At 41.6% G+C, this 16467-nt stretch overlaps 64 pseudogenes; all 64 read left to right on the top strand.

Annotated features, from left to right (window-relative positions):
- The first annotated feature begins 31 nt into the window (after window positions 1–31).
- Window positions 32–150, top strand: LOC142726596 (5S ribosomal RNA; annotated as a pseudogene).
- Window positions 151–404: 254 nt separating this feature from the next.
- LOC142726607 (5S ribosomal RNA) lies at window positions 405–523 on the top strand (annotated as a pseudogene).
- Window positions 524–584: 61 nt separating this feature from the next.
- On the top strand, window positions 585–703 carry LOC142726588 (5S ribosomal RNA; annotated as a pseudogene).
- A 67-nt stretch (window positions 704–770) lies between these two features.
- Window positions 771–889, top strand: LOC142726554 (5S ribosomal RNA; annotated as a pseudogene).
- A 67-nt stretch (window positions 890–956) lies between these two features.
- LOC142726609 (5S ribosomal RNA) lies at window positions 957–1075 on the top strand (annotated as a pseudogene).
- Window positions 1076–1328: 253 nt separating this feature from the next.
- On the top strand, window positions 1329–1447 carry LOC142726579 (5S ribosomal RNA; annotated as a pseudogene).
- Window positions 1448–1514: 67 nt separating this feature from the next.
- Window positions 1515–1633, top strand: LOC142726509 (5S ribosomal RNA; annotated as a pseudogene).
- A 67-nt stretch (window positions 1634–1700) lies between these two features.
- On the top strand, window positions 1701–1819 carry LOC142726625 (5S ribosomal RNA; annotated as a pseudogene).
- Window positions 1820–2071: 252 nt separating this feature from the next.
- Window positions 2072–2190, top strand: LOC142726504 (5S ribosomal RNA; annotated as a pseudogene).
- A 67-nt stretch (window positions 2191–2257) lies between these two features.
- On the top strand, window positions 2258–2376 carry LOC142726624 (5S ribosomal RNA; annotated as a pseudogene).
- A 67-nt stretch (window positions 2377–2443) lies between these two features.
- Window positions 2444–2562, top strand: LOC142726458 (5S ribosomal RNA; annotated as a pseudogene).
- Window positions 2563–2629: 67 nt separating this feature from the next.
- On the top strand, window positions 2630–2748 carry LOC142726608 (5S ribosomal RNA; annotated as a pseudogene).
- A 253-nt stretch (window positions 2749–3001) lies between these two features.
- Window positions 3002–3120, top strand: LOC142726583 (5S ribosomal RNA; annotated as a pseudogene).
- Window positions 3121–3187: 67 nt separating this feature from the next.
- Window positions 3188–3306, top strand: LOC142726606 (5S ribosomal RNA; annotated as a pseudogene).
- A 67-nt stretch (window positions 3307–3373) lies between these two features.
- LOC142726512 (5S ribosomal RNA) lies at window positions 3374–3492 on the top strand (annotated as a pseudogene).
- Window positions 3493–3745: 253 nt separating this feature from the next.
- Window positions 3746–3864, top strand: LOC142726585 (5S ribosomal RNA; annotated as a pseudogene).
- Window positions 3865–3931: 67 nt separating this feature from the next.
- LOC142726605 (5S ribosomal RNA) lies at window positions 3932–4050 on the top strand (annotated as a pseudogene).
- Window positions 4051–4303: 253 nt separating this feature from the next.
- Window positions 4304–4422, top strand: LOC142726503 (5S ribosomal RNA; annotated as a pseudogene).
- A 67-nt stretch (window positions 4423–4489) lies between these two features.
- LOC142726584 (5S ribosomal RNA) lies at window positions 4490–4608 on the top strand (annotated as a pseudogene).
- Window positions 4609–4675: 67 nt separating this feature from the next.
- Window positions 4676–4794, top strand: LOC142726499 (5S ribosomal RNA; annotated as a pseudogene).
- A 67-nt stretch (window positions 4795–4861) lies between these two features.
- LOC142726547 (5S ribosomal RNA) lies at window positions 4862–4980 on the top strand (annotated as a pseudogene).
- Window positions 4981–5047: 67 nt separating this feature from the next.
- Window positions 5048–5166, top strand: LOC142726635 (5S ribosomal RNA; annotated as a pseudogene).
- A 67-nt stretch (window positions 5167–5233) lies between these two features.
- LOC142726575 (5S ribosomal RNA) lies at window positions 5234–5352 on the top strand (annotated as a pseudogene).
- A 67-nt stretch (window positions 5353–5419) lies between these two features.
- Window positions 5420–5538, top strand: LOC142726516 (5S ribosomal RNA; annotated as a pseudogene).
- Window positions 5539–5791: 253 nt separating this feature from the next.
- LOC142726538 (5S ribosomal RNA) lies at window positions 5792–5910 on the top strand (annotated as a pseudogene).
- A 67-nt stretch (window positions 5911–5977) lies between these two features.
- Window positions 5978–6096, top strand: LOC142726473 (5S ribosomal RNA; annotated as a pseudogene).
- Window positions 6097–6349: 253 nt separating this feature from the next.
- Window positions 6350–6468, top strand: LOC142726471 (5S ribosomal RNA; annotated as a pseudogene).
- Window positions 6469–6535: 67 nt separating this feature from the next.
- Window positions 6536–6654, top strand: LOC142726629 (5S ribosomal RNA; annotated as a pseudogene).
- A 253-nt stretch (window positions 6655–6907) lies between these two features.
- LOC142726537 (5S ribosomal RNA) lies at window positions 6908–7026 on the top strand (annotated as a pseudogene).
- A 67-nt stretch (window positions 7027–7093) lies between these two features.
- LOC142726472 (5S ribosomal RNA) lies at window positions 7094–7212 on the top strand (annotated as a pseudogene).
- A 253-nt stretch (window positions 7213–7465) lies between these two features.
- LOC142726526 (5S ribosomal RNA) lies at window positions 7466–7584 on the top strand (annotated as a pseudogene).
- A 67-nt stretch (window positions 7585–7651) lies between these two features.
- LOC142726599 (5S ribosomal RNA) lies at window positions 7652–7770 on the top strand (annotated as a pseudogene).
- Window positions 7771–7837: 67 nt separating this feature from the next.
- Window positions 7838–7956, top strand: LOC142726494 (5S ribosomal RNA; annotated as a pseudogene).
- Window positions 7957–8023: 67 nt separating this feature from the next.
- On the top strand, window positions 8024–8142 carry LOC142726524 (5S ribosomal RNA; annotated as a pseudogene).
- A 253-nt stretch (window positions 8143–8395) lies between these two features.
- Window positions 8396–8514, top strand: LOC142726598 (5S ribosomal RNA; annotated as a pseudogene).
- Window positions 8515–8767: 253 nt separating this feature from the next.
- LOC142726491 (5S ribosomal RNA) lies at window positions 8768–8886 on the top strand (annotated as a pseudogene).
- A 253-nt stretch (window positions 8887–9139) lies between these two features.
- LOC142726498 (5S ribosomal RNA) lies at window positions 9140–9258 on the top strand (annotated as a pseudogene).
- Window positions 9259–9325: 67 nt separating this feature from the next.
- LOC142726569 (5S ribosomal RNA) lies at window positions 9326–9444 on the top strand (annotated as a pseudogene).
- Window positions 9445–9511: 67 nt separating this feature from the next.
- On the top strand, window positions 9512–9630 carry LOC142726634 (5S ribosomal RNA; annotated as a pseudogene).
- Window positions 9631–9697: 67 nt separating this feature from the next.
- Window positions 9698–9816, top strand: LOC142726574 (5S ribosomal RNA; annotated as a pseudogene).
- Window positions 9817–9883: 67 nt separating this feature from the next.
- On the top strand, window positions 9884–10002 carry LOC142726628 (5S ribosomal RNA; annotated as a pseudogene).
- A 67-nt stretch (window positions 10003–10069) lies between these two features.
- LOC142726627 (5S ribosomal RNA) lies at window positions 10070–10188 on the top strand (annotated as a pseudogene).
- Window positions 10189–10443: 255 nt separating this feature from the next.
- LOC142726552 (5S ribosomal RNA) lies at window positions 10444–10562 on the top strand (annotated as a pseudogene).
- Window positions 10563–10629: 67 nt separating this feature from the next.
- On the top strand, window positions 10630–10748 carry LOC142726549 (5S ribosomal RNA; annotated as a pseudogene).
- A 67-nt stretch (window positions 10749–10815) lies between these two features.
- On the top strand, window positions 10816–10934 carry LOC142726461 (5S ribosomal RNA; annotated as a pseudogene).
- Window positions 10935–11187: 253 nt separating this feature from the next.
- Window positions 11188–11306, top strand: LOC142726527 (5S ribosomal RNA; annotated as a pseudogene).
- A 253-nt stretch (window positions 11307–11559) lies between these two features.
- Window positions 11560–11678, top strand: LOC142726544 (5S ribosomal RNA; annotated as a pseudogene).
- Window positions 11679–11745: 67 nt separating this feature from the next.
- Window positions 11746–11864, top strand: LOC142726475 (5S ribosomal RNA; annotated as a pseudogene).
- A 67-nt stretch (window positions 11865–11931) lies between these two features.
- LOC142726505 (5S ribosomal RNA) lies at window positions 11932–12050 on the top strand (annotated as a pseudogene).
- Window positions 12051–12117: 67 nt separating this feature from the next.
- Window positions 12118–12236, top strand: LOC142726560 (5S ribosomal RNA; annotated as a pseudogene).
- A 67-nt stretch (window positions 12237–12303) lies between these two features.
- Window positions 12304–12422, top strand: LOC142726572 (5S ribosomal RNA; annotated as a pseudogene).
- Window positions 12423–12675: 253 nt separating this feature from the next.
- Window positions 12676–12794, top strand: LOC142726580 (5S ribosomal RNA; annotated as a pseudogene).
- Window positions 12795–13047: 253 nt separating this feature from the next.
- On the top strand, window positions 13048–13166 carry LOC142726582 (5S ribosomal RNA; annotated as a pseudogene).
- Window positions 13167–13233: 67 nt separating this feature from the next.
- Window positions 13234–13352, top strand: LOC142726604 (5S ribosomal RNA; annotated as a pseudogene).
- Window positions 13353–13419: 67 nt separating this feature from the next.
- Window positions 13420–13538, top strand: LOC142726566 (5S ribosomal RNA; annotated as a pseudogene).
- A 67-nt stretch (window positions 13539–13605) lies between these two features.
- LOC142726551 (5S ribosomal RNA) lies at window positions 13606–13724 on the top strand (annotated as a pseudogene).
- A 67-nt stretch (window positions 13725–13791) lies between these two features.
- LOC142726573 (5S ribosomal RNA) lies at window positions 13792–13910 on the top strand (annotated as a pseudogene).
- A 67-nt stretch (window positions 13911–13977) lies between these two features.
- LOC142726626 (5S ribosomal RNA) lies at window positions 13978–14096 on the top strand (annotated as a pseudogene).
- A 67-nt stretch (window positions 14097–14163) lies between these two features.
- Window positions 14164–14282, top strand: LOC142726603 (5S ribosomal RNA; annotated as a pseudogene).
- Window positions 14283–14349: 67 nt separating this feature from the next.
- LOC142726480 (5S ribosomal RNA) lies at window positions 14350–14468 on the top strand (annotated as a pseudogene).
- A 67-nt stretch (window positions 14469–14535) lies between these two features.
- LOC142726602 (5S ribosomal RNA) lies at window positions 14536–14654 on the top strand (annotated as a pseudogene).
- Window positions 14655–14721: 67 nt separating this feature from the next.
- Window positions 14722–14840, top strand: LOC142726519 (5S ribosomal RNA; annotated as a pseudogene).
- A 67-nt stretch (window positions 14841–14907) lies between these two features.
- Window positions 14908–15026, top strand: LOC142726469 (5S ribosomal RNA; annotated as a pseudogene).
- Window positions 15027–15624: 598 nt separating this feature from the next.
- LOC142726592 (5S ribosomal RNA) lies at window positions 15625–15743 on the top strand (annotated as a pseudogene).
- Window positions 15744–16467: the final 724 nt, after the last annotated feature.

Raw genomic sequence — 16467 nt, 5'->3', positions numbered from 1 at the left:
TTAAAAAGGACTATGGATTAAAGCATTTAATGTTAATGGCCATTCTAAGCTGAATGTGCCTGCTCTCGTTAGATCGCAGAAGTTACACAGCTTAACGCCTCTCTAGTACCAGTGTGGGAGACTGTCTGGGAATCCGTGGTGCGGTTGACTTTTTATTATGTCGTTTAGATTTTGTTTCACAATAGATTAAATAGGACTATGGATTTAAATCATTTAACGTCAATGGCCATTCTAAGCTGAATGTGCCTGCTCTCGTCAGATCGCAGAAGTTACCCAGCTTAAGGCCTCGCTAGTACCAGTGTGGGAGACTGTCTCGGAATCCGTTGTGCGGTTGAATTTTTATTATGTCGTTTAGATTTTGTTTCACAATCGATTAAAAAGGACTATGGATTAAAGCATATAATGTCAATGGCCATTCTAAGCTGAATGTCCCTGCTCTCGTCAGATCGCAGAAGTTACACAGCTTAAGGCCTCGCTAGTACCAGTGTGGGAGACTGTCTGGGAATCCGTGGTGCTGTTGACTTTTTATTATGTCGTTTAGATTTTGTTTCACAATCGATTAAAAAGGACTATGGATTAAAGCATTTAATGTCAATTCTAAGCTGAATGTGCCTGCTCTCGTCAGATCGCAGAAGTTACACAGCTTAAGGCCTCGCTAGTACCAGTGTGGGAGACTGTCTGGGAAGCCGTGGTGCGGTTGACTTTTTATTATGTCGTTTAGATTTTGTTTCACTATCGATTAAAAAGGACTATGGATTAAAGCATTTAACGTCAATGGCCATTCTAAGCTGAATGTGCCTGCTCTCGTCAGAACGCAGAAGTTACATAGCTTAAGTCCTCGCTAGTACCAGTGTGGGAGACTGTCTAGGAATCCGTGGTGCGGTTGACTTTTTATTATGTTGTTTAGATTTTGTTTCACAATAGATTAAATAGGACTATGGATTAAGGCTTTTAATGTCAATGGCCATTCTAAGCTGAATGTGCCTGCTCTCGTCAGATCGCAGAAGTTACACAGCTTAAGGCCTCGCTAGTACCAGTGTGGGAGACTGTCTGGGAATCCGTGGTGCGGTTGACTTTTTATTATGTCGTTTAGATTTTGTTTCACAATCGATTAAAAAGGACTATGGATTAAAGCATTTAAAGTCAATGGCCATTCTAAGCTGAATGTGCCTGCTCTCGTTAGAGCGCAGAAGTTACACAGCTTAACGCCTCGCTAGTACCAGTGTGGGAGACTGTCTCGGAATCCGTTGTGCGGTTGAATTTTTATTATGTCGTTTAGATTTTGTTTCACAATCGATTAAAAAGGACTATGGATTAAAGCATTTAATGTCAATGGCCATTCTAAGCTGAATGTCCCTGCTCTCGTCAGATCGCAGAAGTTACACAGGTTAAGGCCTCGCTAGTACCAGTGCGGGAGACTGTCTGGGAATCCGTGGTGCGGTTGCCTTTTTATTATGTCGTTTAGATTTTGTTTCACAATCGATTAAAAAGGACTATGGATTAAAGCATTTAACGTCAATTGCCATTCTAAGCTGAATGTGCCTGCTCTCGTCAGAACGCAGAAGTTACATAGCTTAAGTCCTCGCTAGTACCAGTGTGGGAGACTGTCTGGGAATCCGTGGTGCGGTTGACTTTTTATTATGTTGTTTAGATTTTGTTTCACAATAGATTAAATAGGACTATGGATTAAGGCTTTTTATGTCAATGGTCATTCTAAGCTGAATGTGCCTGCTCTCGTCAGATCGCAGAAGTTACACAGCTTAAGGCCTCGCTAGTACCAGTGTGGGAGACTGTCTGGGAATCCGTGGTGCGGTTGACTTTTTATTATGTCGTTTAGATTTTGTTTCACAATCGATTAAAAAGGACTATGGATTAAAGCATTTAATGTCAATGGCCATTCTAAGCTGAATGTGCCTGCTCTCGTTAGATCGCAGAAGTTACACAGGTTAAGGCCTCGCTAGTACCAGTGTGGGAGACTGTCTGGGAATCCGTGGTGCGGTGCCTTTTTATTATGTCGTTTAGATTTTGTTTCACAATCGATTAAAAAGGACTATGGATTAAAGCATTTAACGTCAATGGCCATTCTAAGCTGAATGTGCCTGCTCTCGTCCGAACGCAGAAGTTACACAGCTTAAGGCCTCGCTAGTACCAGTGTGGGAGACTGTCTGGGAATCTGTGGTGCGGTTGAGTTTTTATTATGTCGTTTAGATTTTGTTTCACAATCGATTAAAAAGGACTATGGATTAAAGCATTTAATGTCAATGGCCATTCTAAGCTGAATGTGCCTGCTCTCGTTAGATCGCAGAAGTTACACAGCTTAAGGCCTCGCTAGTACCAGTGTGGGAGACTGTCTGGGAATCCGTGGTGCGGTTGACTTTTTATTATGTTGTTTAGATTTTGTTTCACAATAGATTAAATAGGACTATGGATTAAGGCTTTTAATGTCAATGGCCATTCTAAGCTGAATGTGCCTGCTCTCGTCAGATCGCAGAAGTTACACAGCTTAAGGCCTCGCTAGTACCAGTGTGGGAGACTGTCTGGGAATCCGTGGTGCTGTTGACTTTTTATTATGTCGTTTAGATTTTGTTTCACAATCGATTAAAAAGGACTATGGATTAAAGCATTTAATGTCAATGGCCATTCTAAGCTGAATGTGCCTGCTCTCGTCAGATCGCAGAAGTTACACAGCTTAAGGCCTCGCTAGTACCAGTGTGGGAGACTGTCTGGGAATCCGTGGTGCGGTTGACTTTTTATTATGTCGTTTAGATTTTGTTTCACAATAGATTAAATAGGACTATGGATTAAATCATTTAACGTCAATGGCCATTCTAAGCTGAATGTGCCTGCTCTCGTCAGATCGCAGAAGTTACCCAGCTTAAGGCCTCGCTAGTACCAGTGTGGGAGACTGTCTCGGAATCCGTTGTGCGGTTGAATTTTTATTTTGTCGTTTAGATTTTGTTTCACAATCGATTAAAAAGGACTATGGATTAAAAAATTTAATGTCAATGGCCATTCTAAGCTGAATGTCCCTGCTCTCGTCAGATCGCAGAAGTTACACAGCTTAAGGCCTCGCTAGTACCAGTGTGGGAGACTGTCTGGGAATCCGTGGTGCTGTTGACTTTTTATTATGTTGTTTAGATTTTGTTTCACAATCGATTAAAAAGGACTATGGATTAAAGCATTTAATGTCAATGGCCATTCTAAGCTGAATGTGCCTGCTCTCGTCAGATCGCAGAAGTTACACAGCTTAAGGCCTCGCTAGTACCAGTGTGGGAGACTGTCTGGGAATCCGTGGTGCGGTTGACTTTTTATTATGTCGTTTAGATTTTGTTTCACAATCGATTAAAAAGGACTATGGATTAAAGCATTTAACGTCAATGGCCATTCTAAGCTGAATGTGCCTGCTCTCGTCAGAACGCAGAAGTTACATAGCTTAAGTCCTCGCTAGTACTAGTGTGGGAGACTGTCTGGGAATCCGTGGTGCGGTTGACTTTTTATTATGTTGTTTAGATTTTGTTTCACAATCGATTAAAAAGGACTATGGGTTAAAGCATTTAAAGTCAATGGCCATTCTAAGCTGAATGTGCCTGCTCTCGTTAGAGCGCATGAGTTACACAGCTTAACGCCTCGCTAGTACCAGTGTGGGAGACTGTCTGGGAATCCGTGGTGCGGTTGACTTTTTATTATGTCGTTTAGATTTTGTTTCACAATAGATTAAAAAGGACTATGGATTAAAGCATTTAACGTCAATGGCCATTCTAAGCTGAATGTGCCTGCTCTCGTCAGAACGCAGAAGTTACATAGCTTAAGTCCTCGCTAGTAACAGTGTGGGAGACTGTCTGGGAATCCGTGGTGCGGTTGACTTTTTATTATGTTGTTTAGATTTTGTTTCACAATAGATTAAATAGGACTATGGATTAAGGCTTTTAATGTCAATGGCCATTCTAAGCTGAATGTGCCTGCTCTCGTCAGATCGCAGAAGTTACACAGCTTAAGGCCTCGCTAGTACCAGTGTGGGAGACTGTCTGGGAATCCGTGGTGCGGTTGACTTTTTATTATGTCGTTTAGATTTTGTTTCACAATAGATTAAAAAGGACTATGGATTAAAGCATTTAAAGTCAATGCTCATTCTAAGCTGAATGTGCCTGCTCTCGTTAGATCGCAGAAGTTACACAGCTTAACGCCTCGCTAGTACCAGTGTGGGAGACTGTCTGGGAATCCGTGGTGCGGTTGACTTTTTATTATGTCGTTTAGATTTTGTTTCACAATAGATTTAATAGGACTATGGATTAAAGCATTTAACGTCAATGGCCATTCTAAGCTGAATGTGCCTGCTCTCGTCCGAACGCAGAAGTTACACAGCTTAAGGCCTCGCTAGTACCAGTGTGGGAGACTGTCTGGGAATCCGTGGTGCGGTTGACTTTTTATTATGTCGTTTAGATTTTGTTTCACAATCGATTAAAAAGGACTATGGATTAAAGAATTTAACGTCAATTGCCATTCTAAGCTGAATGTGCCTGCCCTCGTTAGATCGCAGAAGTTACACAGCTTAACGCCTCGCTAGTACCAGTGTGGGAGACTGTCTGGGAATCCGTGGTGCGGTTGACTTTTTATTATCTCGTTTAGATTTTGTTTCACAATAGATTAAATAGGACTATGGATTAAAGCATTTAACGTCAATGGCCATTCTAAGCTGAATGTGCCTGCTCTCGTCAGATCGCAGAAGTTACACAACTTAAGGCCTCGCTAGTACCAGTGTGGGAGACTGTCTGGGAATCCGTGGTGCGGTTGACTTTTTATTATGTCGTTTAGATTTTGTTTCACAATAGATTAAATAGGACTATGGATTAAAGCATTTAACGTCAATGGCCATTCTAAGCTGAATGTTCCTGCTCTAGTCAGAACGCAGAAGTTACACAGCTTAAGGCCTCGCTAGTACCAGTGTGGGAGACTGTCTGGGAATCCGTGGTGCGGTTGAATTTTTATTATGTCGTTTAGATTTTGTTTCACAATCGATTAAAAAGGACTATGGATTAAAGAATTTAATGTCAATGGCCATTCTAAGCTGAATGTCCCTGCTCTCGTCAGATCGCAGAAGTTACACAGCTTAAGGCCTCGCTAGTACCAGTGTGGGAGACTGTCTGGGAATCCGTGGTGCAGTTGACTTTTTATTATGTTGTTTAGATTTTGTTTCACAATAGATTAAATAGGACTATGGATTAAGTCTTTTAATGTCAATGGCCATTCTAAGCTGAATGTGCCTGCTCTCGTCAGATCGCAGAAGTTACACAGCTTAACGCCTCGCTAGTACCAGTGTGGGAGACTGTCTGGGAATCCGTGGTGCGGTTGAATTCTTATTATGTCGTTTAGATTTTGTTTCACAATCGATTAAAAAGGACTATGGATTAAAGCATTTAATGTCAATGGCCATTCTAAGCTGAATGTCCCTGCTCTCGTCAGATCACAGAAGTTACACAGCTTAAGGCCTCGCTAGTACCAGTGTGGGAGACTGTCTGGGAATCCGTGGTGCGGTTGACTTTTTATTATGTCGTTTAGATTTTGTTTCACAATAGATTAAATAGGACTATGGATTAAAGCATTTAAAGTCAGTGGCCATTCTAATCTGAATGTGCCTGCTCTTGTTAGAGCGCAGAAGTTACACAGCTTAACGCCTCGCTAGTACCAGTGTGGGAGACTGTCTGGGAATCCGTGGTGCGGTTGACTTTTTATTATGTCGTTCAGATTTTGTTTCACAATAGATTAAATAGGACTATGGATTAAAGCATTTAACGTCAATGGCCATTCTAAGCTGAATGTCCCTGCTCTCGTCAGATCGCAGAAGTTACACAGCTTAAGGCCTCGCTGGTACCCGTGTGGGAGACTGTCTGGGAATGCGTGGTGCGGTTGACTTTTTATTATGTTGTTTAGATTTTGTTTCACAATAGATTAAATAGGACTATGGATTAAGGCTTTTAATGTCAATGGCCATTCTAAGCTGAGTGTGCCTGCTCTCGTCAGATCGCAGAAGTTACACAGCTTAAGGCCTCGCTAGTACCAGTGTGGGAGACTGTCTGGGAATCCGTGGTGCGGTTGACTTTTTATTATGTCGTTTAGATTTTGTTTCACAATAGATTAAATAGGACTATGGATTAAATCATTTAACGTCAATGGCCATTCTAAGCTGAATGTGCCTGCTCTCGTCAGATCGCAGAAGTTACCCAGCTTAAGGCCTCGCTAGTACCAGTGTGGGAGACTGTCTCGGAATCCGTTGTGCGGTTGAATTTTTATTATGTCGTTTAGATTTTGTTTCACAATCGATTAAAAAGGACTATGGATTAAAGAATTTAATGTCAATGGCCATTCTAAGCTGAATGTCCCTGCTCTCGTTAGATCACAGAAGTTACACAGCTTAAGGCCTCGCTAGTACCAGTGTGGGAGACTGTCTGGGAATCCGTGGTGCTGTTGACTTTTTATTATGTTGTTTAGATTTTGTTTCACAATCGATTAAAAAGGACTATGGATTAAAGCATTTAATGTCAATGGCCATTCTAAGCTGAATGTCCCTGCTCTCGTCAGATCGCAGAAGTTACACAGCTTAAGGCCTCGCTAGTACCAGTGTGGGAGACTGTCTGGGAATCCGTGGTGCGGTTGACTTTTTATTATGTCGTTTAGATTTTGTTTCACAATAGATTAAATAGGACTATGGATTAAAGCATTTAAAGTCAGTGGCCATTCTAAGCTGAATGTGCCTGCTCTTGTTAGAGCGCAGAAGTTACACAGCTTAACGCCTCGCTAGTACCAGTGTGGGAGACTGTCTGGGAATCCGTGGTGCGGTTGACTTTTTATTATGTCGTTCAGATTTTGTTTCACAATAGATTAAATAGGACTATGGATTAAAGCATTTAACGTCAATGGCCATTCTAAGCTGAATGTCCCTGCTCTCGTCAGATCGCAGAAGTTACACAGCTTAAGGCCTCGCTGGTACCCGTGTGGGAGACTGTCTGGGAATGCGTGGTGCGGTTGACTTTTTATTATGTTGTTTAGATTTTGTTTCACAATAGATTAAATAGGACTATGGATTAAGGCTTTTAATGTCAATGGCCATTCTAAGCTGAGTGTGCCTGCTCTCGTCAGATCGCAGAAGTTACACAGCTTAAGGCCTCGCTAGTACCAGTGTGGGAGACTGTCTGGGAATCCGTGGTGCGGTTGACTTTTTATTATGTCGTTTAGATTTTGTTTCACAATAGATTAAATAGGACTATGGATTAAATCATTTAACGTCAATGGCCATTCTAAGCTGAATGTGCCTGCTCTCGTCAGATCGCAGAAGTTACCCAGCTTAAGGCCTCGCTAGTACCAGTGTGGGAGACTGTCTCGGAATCCGTTGTGCGGTTGAATTTTTATTATGTCGTTTAGATTTTGTTTCACAATCGATTAAAAAGGACTATGGATTAAAGAATTTAATGTCAATGGCCATTCTAAGCTGAATGTCCCTGCTCTCGTCAGATCACAGAAGTTACACAGCTTAAGGCCTCGCTAGTGCCAGTGTGGGAGACTGTCTGGGAATCCGTGGTGCTGTTGACTTTTTATTATGTTGTTTAGATTTTGTTTCACAATCGATTAAAAAGGACTATGGATTAAAGCATTTAATGTCAATGGCCATTCTAAGCTGAATGTGCCTGCTCTCGTCAGATCGCAGAAGTTACACAGCTTAAGGCCTCGCTAGTACCAGTGTGGGAGACTGTCTGGGAATCCGTGGTGCGGTTGACTTTTTATTATGTCGTTTAGATTTTGTTTCACAATCGATTAAAAAGGACTATGGATTAAAGCATTTAACGTCAATGGCCATTCTAAGCTGAATGTGCCTGCTCTCGTCAGAACGCAGAAGTTACATAGCTTAAGTCCTCGCTAGTACTAGTGTAGGAGACTGTCTGGGAATCCGTGGTGCGGTTGACTTTTTATTATGTTGTTTAGATTTTGTTTCACAATAGATTAAATAGGACTATGGATTAAGGCTTTTAATGTCAATGGCCATTCTAAGCTGAATGTGCCTGCTCTCGTCAGATCACAGAAGTTACACAGCTTAAGGCCTCGCTAGTACCAGTGTGGGAGACTGTCTGGGAATCCGTGGTGCGGTAGACTTTTTATTATGTTGTTTAGATTTTGTTTCACAATCGATTAAAAAGGACTATGGGTTAAAGCATTTAAAGTCAATGGCCATTCTAAGCTGAATGTGCCTGCTCTCGTTAGAGCGCATGAGTTACACAGCTTAACGCCTCGCTAGTACCAGTGTGGGAGACTGTCTGGGAATCCGTGGTGCGGTTGACTTTTTATTATGTTGTTTAGATTTTGTTTCACAATAGATTAAATAGGACTATGGATTAAGGCTTTTAATGTCAATGGCCATTCTAAGCTGAATGTGCCTGCTCTCGTCAGATCGCAGAAGTTACACAGCTTAAGGCCTCGCTAGTACCAGTGTGGGAGACTGTCTGGGAATCCGTGGTGCGGTTGACTTTTTATTATGTCATTTAGATTTTGTTTCACAATAGATTAAAAAGGACTATGGATTAAAGCATTTAAAGTCAATGCTCATTCTAAGCTGAATGTGCCTGCTCTCGTTAGATCGCAGAAGTTACACAGCTTAACGCCTCGCTAGTACCAGTGTGGGAGACTGTCTGGGAATCCGTGGTGCGGTTGACTTTTTATTATGTCGTTTAGATTTTGTTTCACAATAGATTAAATAGGACTATGGATTAAAGCATTTAACGTCAATGGCCATTCTAAGCTGAATGTGCCTGCTCTCGTCCGAACGCAGAAGTTACACAGCTTAAGGCCTCGCTAGTACCAGTGTGGGAGACTGTCTGGGAATCCGTGGTGCGGTTGACTTTTTATTATGTCGTTTAGATTTTGTTTCACAATCGATTAAAAAGGACTATGGATTAAAGCATTTAACGTCAATTGCCTTTCTAAGCTGAATGTGCCTGCCCTCGTTAGATCGCAGAAGTTACACAGCTTAACGCCTCGCTAGTACCAGTGTGGGAGACTGTCTGGGAATCCGTGGTGCGGTTGACTTTTTATTATCTCGTTTAGATTTTGTTTCACAATAGATTAAATAGGACTATGGATTAAAGCATTTAACGTCAATGGCCATTCTAAGCTGAATGTGCCTGCTCTCGTCAGATCGCAGAAGTTACACAACTTAAGGCCTCGCTAGTACCAGTGTGGGAGACTGTCTGGGAATCCGTGGTGCGGTTGACTTTTTATTATGTCGTTTAGATTTTGTTTCACAATAGATTAAATAGGACTATGGATTAAAGCATTTAACGTCAATGGCCATTCTAAGCTGAATGTTCCTGCTCTAGTCAGAACGCAGAAGTTACACAGCTTAAGGCCTCGCTAGTACCAGTGTGGGAGACTGTCTGGGAATCCGTGGTGTGGTTGAATTTTTATTATGTCGTTTAGATTTTGTTTCACAATCGATTAAAAAGGACTATGGATTAAAGAATTTAATGTCAATGGCCATTCTAAGCTGAATGTCCCTGCTCTCGTCAGATCGCAGAAGTTACACAGCTTAAGGCCTCGCTAGTACCAGTGTGGGAGACTGTCTGGGAATCCGTGGTGCAGTTGACTTTTTATTATGTTGTTTAGATTTTGTTTCACAATAGATTAAATAGGACAATGGATTAAGTCTTTTAATGTCAATGGCCATTCTAAGCTGAATGTGCCTGCTCTCGTCAGATCGCAGAAGTTACACAGCTTAACGCCTCGCTAGTACCAGTGTGGGAGACTGTCTGGGAATCCGTGGTGCGGTTGAATTTTTATTATGTCGTTTAGATTTTGTTTCACAATCGATTAAAAAGGACTATGGATTAAAGCATTTAATGTCAATGGCCATTCTAAGCTGAATGTCCCTGCTCTCGTCAGATCGCAGAAGTTACACAGCTTAAGGCCTCGCTAGTACCAGTGTGGGAGACTGTCTGGGAATCCGTGGTGCGGTTGACTTTTTATTATGTCGTTTAGATTTTGTTTCACAATAGATTAAAAAGGACTATGGATTAAAGCGTATAATGTCAATGGCCATTCTAAGCTGAATGTCCCTGCTCTCGTCAGATCGCAGAAGTTACACAGCTTAAGGCCTCGCTAGTACCAGTGTGGGAGACTGTCTGGGAATCCGTGGTGCGGTTGACTTTTTATTATGTCGGTTAGATTTTGTTTCACAATCGATTAAAAAGGACTATGGATTAAAGCATTTAATGTCAATGGCCATTCTAAGCTGAATGTGCCTGCTCTTGTTAGATCGCAGAAGTTACACATAGCTTAACGCCTCGCTAGTACCAGTGTGGGTGACTGTCTGGGAATCCGTGGTGCGGTTGACTTTTTATTATGTCGTTTAGATTTTGTTTCACAATAGATTAAATAGGACTATGGATTAAAGCATTTAATGTCAATGGCCATTCTAAGCTGAATGTGCCTGCTCTCATCAGATCGCAGAAGTTACACAGCTTAAGGCCTCGCTAGTACCAGTGTGGGAGACTGTCTGGGAATCCGTGGTGCGGTTGACTTTTTATTATGTCGTTTAGATTTTGTTTCACAATAGATTAAATAGGACTATGGATTAAAGCATTTAATGTCAATGGCCATTCTAAGCTGAATGTGCCAGCTCTCGTCAAAACGCAGAAGTTACACAGCTTAAGGCCTCGCTAGTACCAGTGTGGGAGACTGTCTGGGAATCCGTGGTGCTGTTGAATTTTTATTATGTCGTTTAGATTTTGTTTCACAATCGATTAAAAAGGACTATGGATTAAAGCATTTAATGTCAATGGCCATTCTAAGCTGAATGTCCCTGCTCTCGTCAGATCGCAGAAGTTACACAGCTTAAGGCCTCGCTAGTACCAGTGTGGGAGACTGTCTGGGAATCCGTGGTGCGGTTGACATTTTATTATGTCGTTTAGATTTTGTTTCACAATCGATTAAAAAGGACTATGGATTAAAGCATTTAACGTCAATGGCCATCCTAAGCTGAATGTGCCTGCTATCGTCAGATCGCAGAAGTTACATAGCTTAAGGCCTCGCTAGTATCAGTGTGGGAGGCTGTCTGGGAATCCGTGGTGCGGTTGACTTTTTATTATGTTGTTTAGATTTTGTTTCACAATAGATTAAATAGGACTATGGATTAAGGCTTTTAATGTCAATGGCCATTCTAAGCTGAATGTGCCTGCTCTCGTCAGATCGCAGAAGTTACACAGCTTAAGACCTCGCTAGTACCAGTGTGGGAGACTGTCTGGGAATCCGTGGTGCGGTTGAATTTTTATTATGTCGTTTAGATTTTGTTTCACAATCGATTAAAAAGGACTATGGATTAAAGCATTTAACGTCAATTGCCATTCTAAGCTGAATGTGCCTGCCCTCGTTAGATCGCAGAAGTTACACAGCTTAACGCCTCGCTAGTACCAGTGTGGGAGACTGTCTGGGAATCCGTGGTGCGGTTGCCTTTTTATTAACTCGTTTAGATTTTGTTTCACAATAGATTAAATAGGACTATGGATTAAAGCATTTAACGTCAATGGCCATTCTAAGCTGAATGTGCCTGCTCTCGTCAGATTGCAGAAGTTACACAACTTAAGGCCTCGCTAGTACCAGTGTGGGAGACTGTCTGGGAATCCGTGGTGCGGTTGACTTTTTATTATGTCGTTTAGATTTTGTTTCGCAATAGATTAAATATGACTATGGATTAAAGCATTTAACGTCAATGGCAATTCTAAGCTGAATGTGCCTGCTCTCGTCAGATCGCAGAAGTTACACAGCTTAAGGCCTCGCTAGTACCAGTGTGGGAGACTGTCTGGGAATCCGTGGTGCGGTTGACTTTTTATTATGTCGTTTAGATTTTGTTTCACAATAGATTAAATAGGACTATGGATTAAAGCATTTAACGTCAATGGCCATTCTAAGCTGAATGTGCCTGCTCTTGTCAGATCGCAGAAGTTACACAGCTTAAGGCCTCGCTAGTACCAGTGTGGGAGACTGTCTGGGAATCCGTGGTGCGGTTGACTTTTTATTATGTCGTTTAGATTTTGTTTCACAATCGATTAAAAAGAACTATGGATTAAATCATTTAATGTCAATGGCCATTCTAAGCTGAATGTGCCCGCTTTCGTCAGATCGCAGTAGTTACACAGCTTAAGGCCTCGCTAGTACCAGTGTGGGAGACTGTCTGGGAATCCGTGGTGCGGTTGACTTTTTATTATGTCGTTTAGATTTTGTTTCACAATCGATTAAAAAGGACTATGGATTAAAGCATTTAATGTCAATGGCCATTCTAAGCTGAATGTGCCTGCTCTCGTCAGATCGCAGAAGTTACACAGCTTAATGCCTCGCTAGTACCAGTGTGGGAGACTGTCTGGGAATCCATGGTGCGGTTGACTTTTTATTATGTCGTTTAGATTTTGTTTCACAATAGATTAAATAGGACTATGGATTAAAGCATTTAAAGTCAATGGCCATTCTAAGCTGAATGTGCCAGCTCTCGTCAAAACGCAGAAGTTACACAGCTTAAGGCCTCGCTAGTACCAGTGTGGGAGACTGTCTGGGAGTCCGTGGTGCGGTTGAATTTTTATTATGTCGTTTAGATTTTGTTTCACAATCGATTAAAAAGGACTATGGATTAAAGCATTTAATGTCAATGGCCATTCTAAGCTGAATGTCCCTGCTCTCGGCAGATCGCAGAAGTTACACAGCTTAAGGCCTCGCTAGTACCAGTGTGGGAGACTGTCTGGAAATCCGTGGTGCAGTTGACTTTTTATTATGTCGTTTAGATTTTGTTTCACAATCGATTAAAAAGGACTATGGATTAAAGCATTTAACGTCAATGGCCATTCTAAGCTGAATGTGCCTGCCCTCGTTAGATCGCAGAAGTTACACAGCTTAACGCCTCGCTAGTACCAGTGTGGGAGACTGTCTGGGTATCTGTGGTGCGGTTGCCTTTTTATTATGTCGTTTAGATTTAGTTTCACAATCGATTAAAAAGGACTATGGATTAAAGCATTTAACGTCAATTGCCATTCTAAGCTGAATGTGCCTGCCCTCGTTAGATCGCAGAAGTTACACAGCTTAACGCCTCGCTAGTACCAGTGTGGGAGACTGTCTGGGAATCCGTGGTGCGGTTGACTTTTTATTATCTCGTTTAGATTTTGTTTCACAATAGATTAAATAGGACTATGGATTAAAGCATTTAACGTCAATGGCCATTCTAAGCTGAATGTGCCTGCTCTCGTCAGATCGCAGAAGTTACACAGCTTAAGGCCTCGCTAGTACCAGTGTGGGAGACTGTCTGGGAATCCGTGGTGCGGTTGACTTTTTATTATGTCGTTTAGATTTTGTTTCACAATAGATTAAATAGGACTATGGATTAAAGCATTTAATGTCAATGGCCATTCTAAGCTGAATGTGCCTGCTCTAGTCAGAACGCAGAAGTTACACAGCTTAAGGCCTTGCTAGTACCAGTGTGGGAGACTGTCTGGGAATCCGTGGTGCGGTTGAATTTTTATTATGTCGTTTAGATTTTGTTTCACAATCGATTAAAAAGGACTATGGATTAAAGAATTTAATGCCAATGGCCATTCTAAACTGAATGTCCCTGCTCTCGTCAGATCGCAGAAGTTACACAGCTTAAGGCCTCGCTAGTACCAGTGTGGGAGACTGTCTGGGAATCCGTGGTGCAGTTGACTTTTTATTATGTTGTTTAGATTTTGTTTCACAATAGATTAAATAGGACTATGGATTAAGTCTTTTAATGTCAATGGCCATTCTAAGCTGAATGTGCCTGCTCTCGTCAGATCGCAGAAGTTACACAGCTTAACGCCTCGCTAGTACCAGTGTGGGAGACTGTCTGGGAATCCGTGGTGCGGTTGAATTTTTATTATGTCGTTTAGATTTTGTTTCACAATCGATTAAAAAGGACTATGGATTAAAGCATTTAATGTCAATGGCCATTCTAAGCTGAATGTCCCTGCTCTCGTCAGATCGCAGAAGTTACACAGCTTAAGGCCTCGCTAGTACCAGTGTGGGAGACTGTCTGGGAATCCGTGGTGCGGTTGACTTTTTATTATGTCGTTTACATTTTGTTTCACAATCGATTAAAAAGGACTATGGATTAAAGCATTTAATGTCAATGGCCATTCTAAGCTGAATGTGCCTGCTCTCGTCAGATCGCAGAAGTTACACAGCTTAAGGCCTCGCTAGTACCAGTGTGGGAGACTGTCTGGGAATCCGTGGTGCGGTTGACTTTTTATTATGTTGTTTAGATTTTGTTTCACAATCGATTAAAAAGGACTATGGATTAAAGCATTTAATGTCAATGGCCATTCTAAGCTGAATGTGCCTGCTCTCGTCAGATCGCAGAAATTACATAGCTTAAGGCCTCGCTAGTACCAGTGTGGGAGACTGTCTGGGAATCCGTGGTGCGGTTGACTTTTTATTATGTCGTTTAGATTTTGTTTCACAATAGATTAAATAGGACTATGGATTAAAGCATTTAATGTCAATGGCCATTCTAAGCTGAATGTGCCTGCTCTCGTCAGATCGCAGAAGTTACACAGCTTAAGGCCTCGCTAGTACCAGTGTGGGAGACTGTCTGGGAATCCGTGGTGCGGTTGACTTTTTATTATGTCGTTTAGATTTTGTTTCACAATCGATTAAAAAGGACTATGGATTAAAGCATTTAACGTCAATGGCCATTCTAAGCTGAATGTGCCTGCTCTCGTCAGAACGCAGAAGTTACATAGCTTAAGTCCTCGCTAGTACCAGTGTGGGAGACTGTCTGGGAATCCGTGGTGCGGTTGACTTTTTATTATGTTGTTTAGATTTTGTTTCACAATAGATTAAATAGGACTATGGATTAAGGCTTTTAATGTCAATGGCCATTCTAAGCTGAATGTGCCTGCTCTCGTCAGATCGCAGAAGTTACACAGCTTAAGGCCTCGCTAGTACCAGTGTGGGAGACTGTCTGGGAATCCGTGGTGTGGTTGACTTTTTATTATGTCGTTTAGATTTTGTTTCACAATCGATTAAAAAGGACTATGGATTAAAGCATTTGAAGTCAATGGCCATTCTAAGCTGAATGTGCGTGCTCTCATCAGATCGCACATGTCACACAGCTTAAGACCTCGGTAGTACCAGTGTGGGAGACTGTCTGTGAATCCATGGTGAATTTGTCATTTTATTATGTTGTTTAGATTTTGTTTCACAATCGATTAAAAAGGACTATGGATTAAAGCATTTAATGTCAATGGCCATTCTAAGCTGAATGTGCCAGCTCTCGTAATATAGCAGAAATTACACAGCTTAAGGCCTCTCTAGTACCAGTGTAGGAGACTGTCTGGGAATCCGTGGTGTGGTTGCCTTTTTATTATGTCGTTTAGATTTTGTTTCACAATCGATTAAAAAGGACTATGGATTAAAGCATTTATTGGCAGTGGACATTCTAAGCTGAATGTACCTGCTCTTGTCAGATTGCAGAAGTTACACAGCTTAAGGCCTCGCAAGTACCAGTGTGGGAGACTGTTTATTATGTCGTTTAGATTTTGTTTCACAATCGATTAAAAAGGACTATGGATTAAAGCATTTAATGTGAATGGCCATTCTAAGCTGAATGTGCCTGCTCTCGTCAGAACGCAGTAGTTACTCAGCTTAAGGCCTCGCTGGTACCAGTGTGGGAGACTGTCTGGGAATCCGTGGTGTGGTTGACTTTTTATTATGTCGTTTAGATTTTGTTTCACAATCGATTAAAAAGGACTATGGAGTAAAGCATTTAATGTCAATGACCATTCTAAGCTGAATGTGCCTCCTCTCGTCTGATTGCAGAAGTTACACAGCTTAAGGTCTCGCTAGTACCAGTGTGGGAGACTGTCTGGAAATCCGTGGTGCTGTTTACCTAACTCTTTGTTGTTTAGATTTTGTTTCACTTTCGATTAAAAATAAAAATAGACTAAAGCTTTAAACGTTTATCGCCATTCTAAGCTGAAATGTGAGTTTTCTCGTCAAATCGCAGAAGAATAACACTTTAAGACCCCTCTAGTAGCAGTGTGGGAGACTGTGTGGGAGACTATCTGGGAATTCGTGGTGCGGTTGACTTTTTATTATGTCATTTAGGTATTGTTTCACAATCGATTAAAAAGTACTATGGATTAAATCATTTATTGTCAGTGGCCATTCTAAGCTGAATGTGCCTGCTCTCGTCAGATTGCAGAAGTTACACAGCTTAAGGCCTCGCTAGTACCAGTGTGGGAGACTGTCTGGGAATCCGTGATGCGGTTCACTTTTTATTATGTCGTTTAGATTTTGTTTCACAATCGATTAAAAAGGACTATGGATTAAAGCATTTAATGTAAATGGCCATTTTAAGCTGAATGTGCCTGCTCTTGTCAGATCGCTGAAGTTACACAGCTTAAGGCCTCACTAGTAACAGTCTGG

This window comes from Rhinoderma darwinii, unplaced genomic scaffold (assembly GCF_050947455.1).
Source record: "Rhinoderma darwinii isolate aRhiDar2 unplaced genomic scaffold, aRhiDar2.hap1 Scaffold_628, whole genome shotgun sequence".
Lineage (NCBI taxonomy): Eukaryota > Metazoa > Chordata > Amphibia > Anura > Rhinodermatidae > Rhinoderma > Rhinoderma darwinii.
Note: the sequence above shows the minus strand (reverse complement) of the source record. Positions and strands in the feature narration are given on the sequence as shown.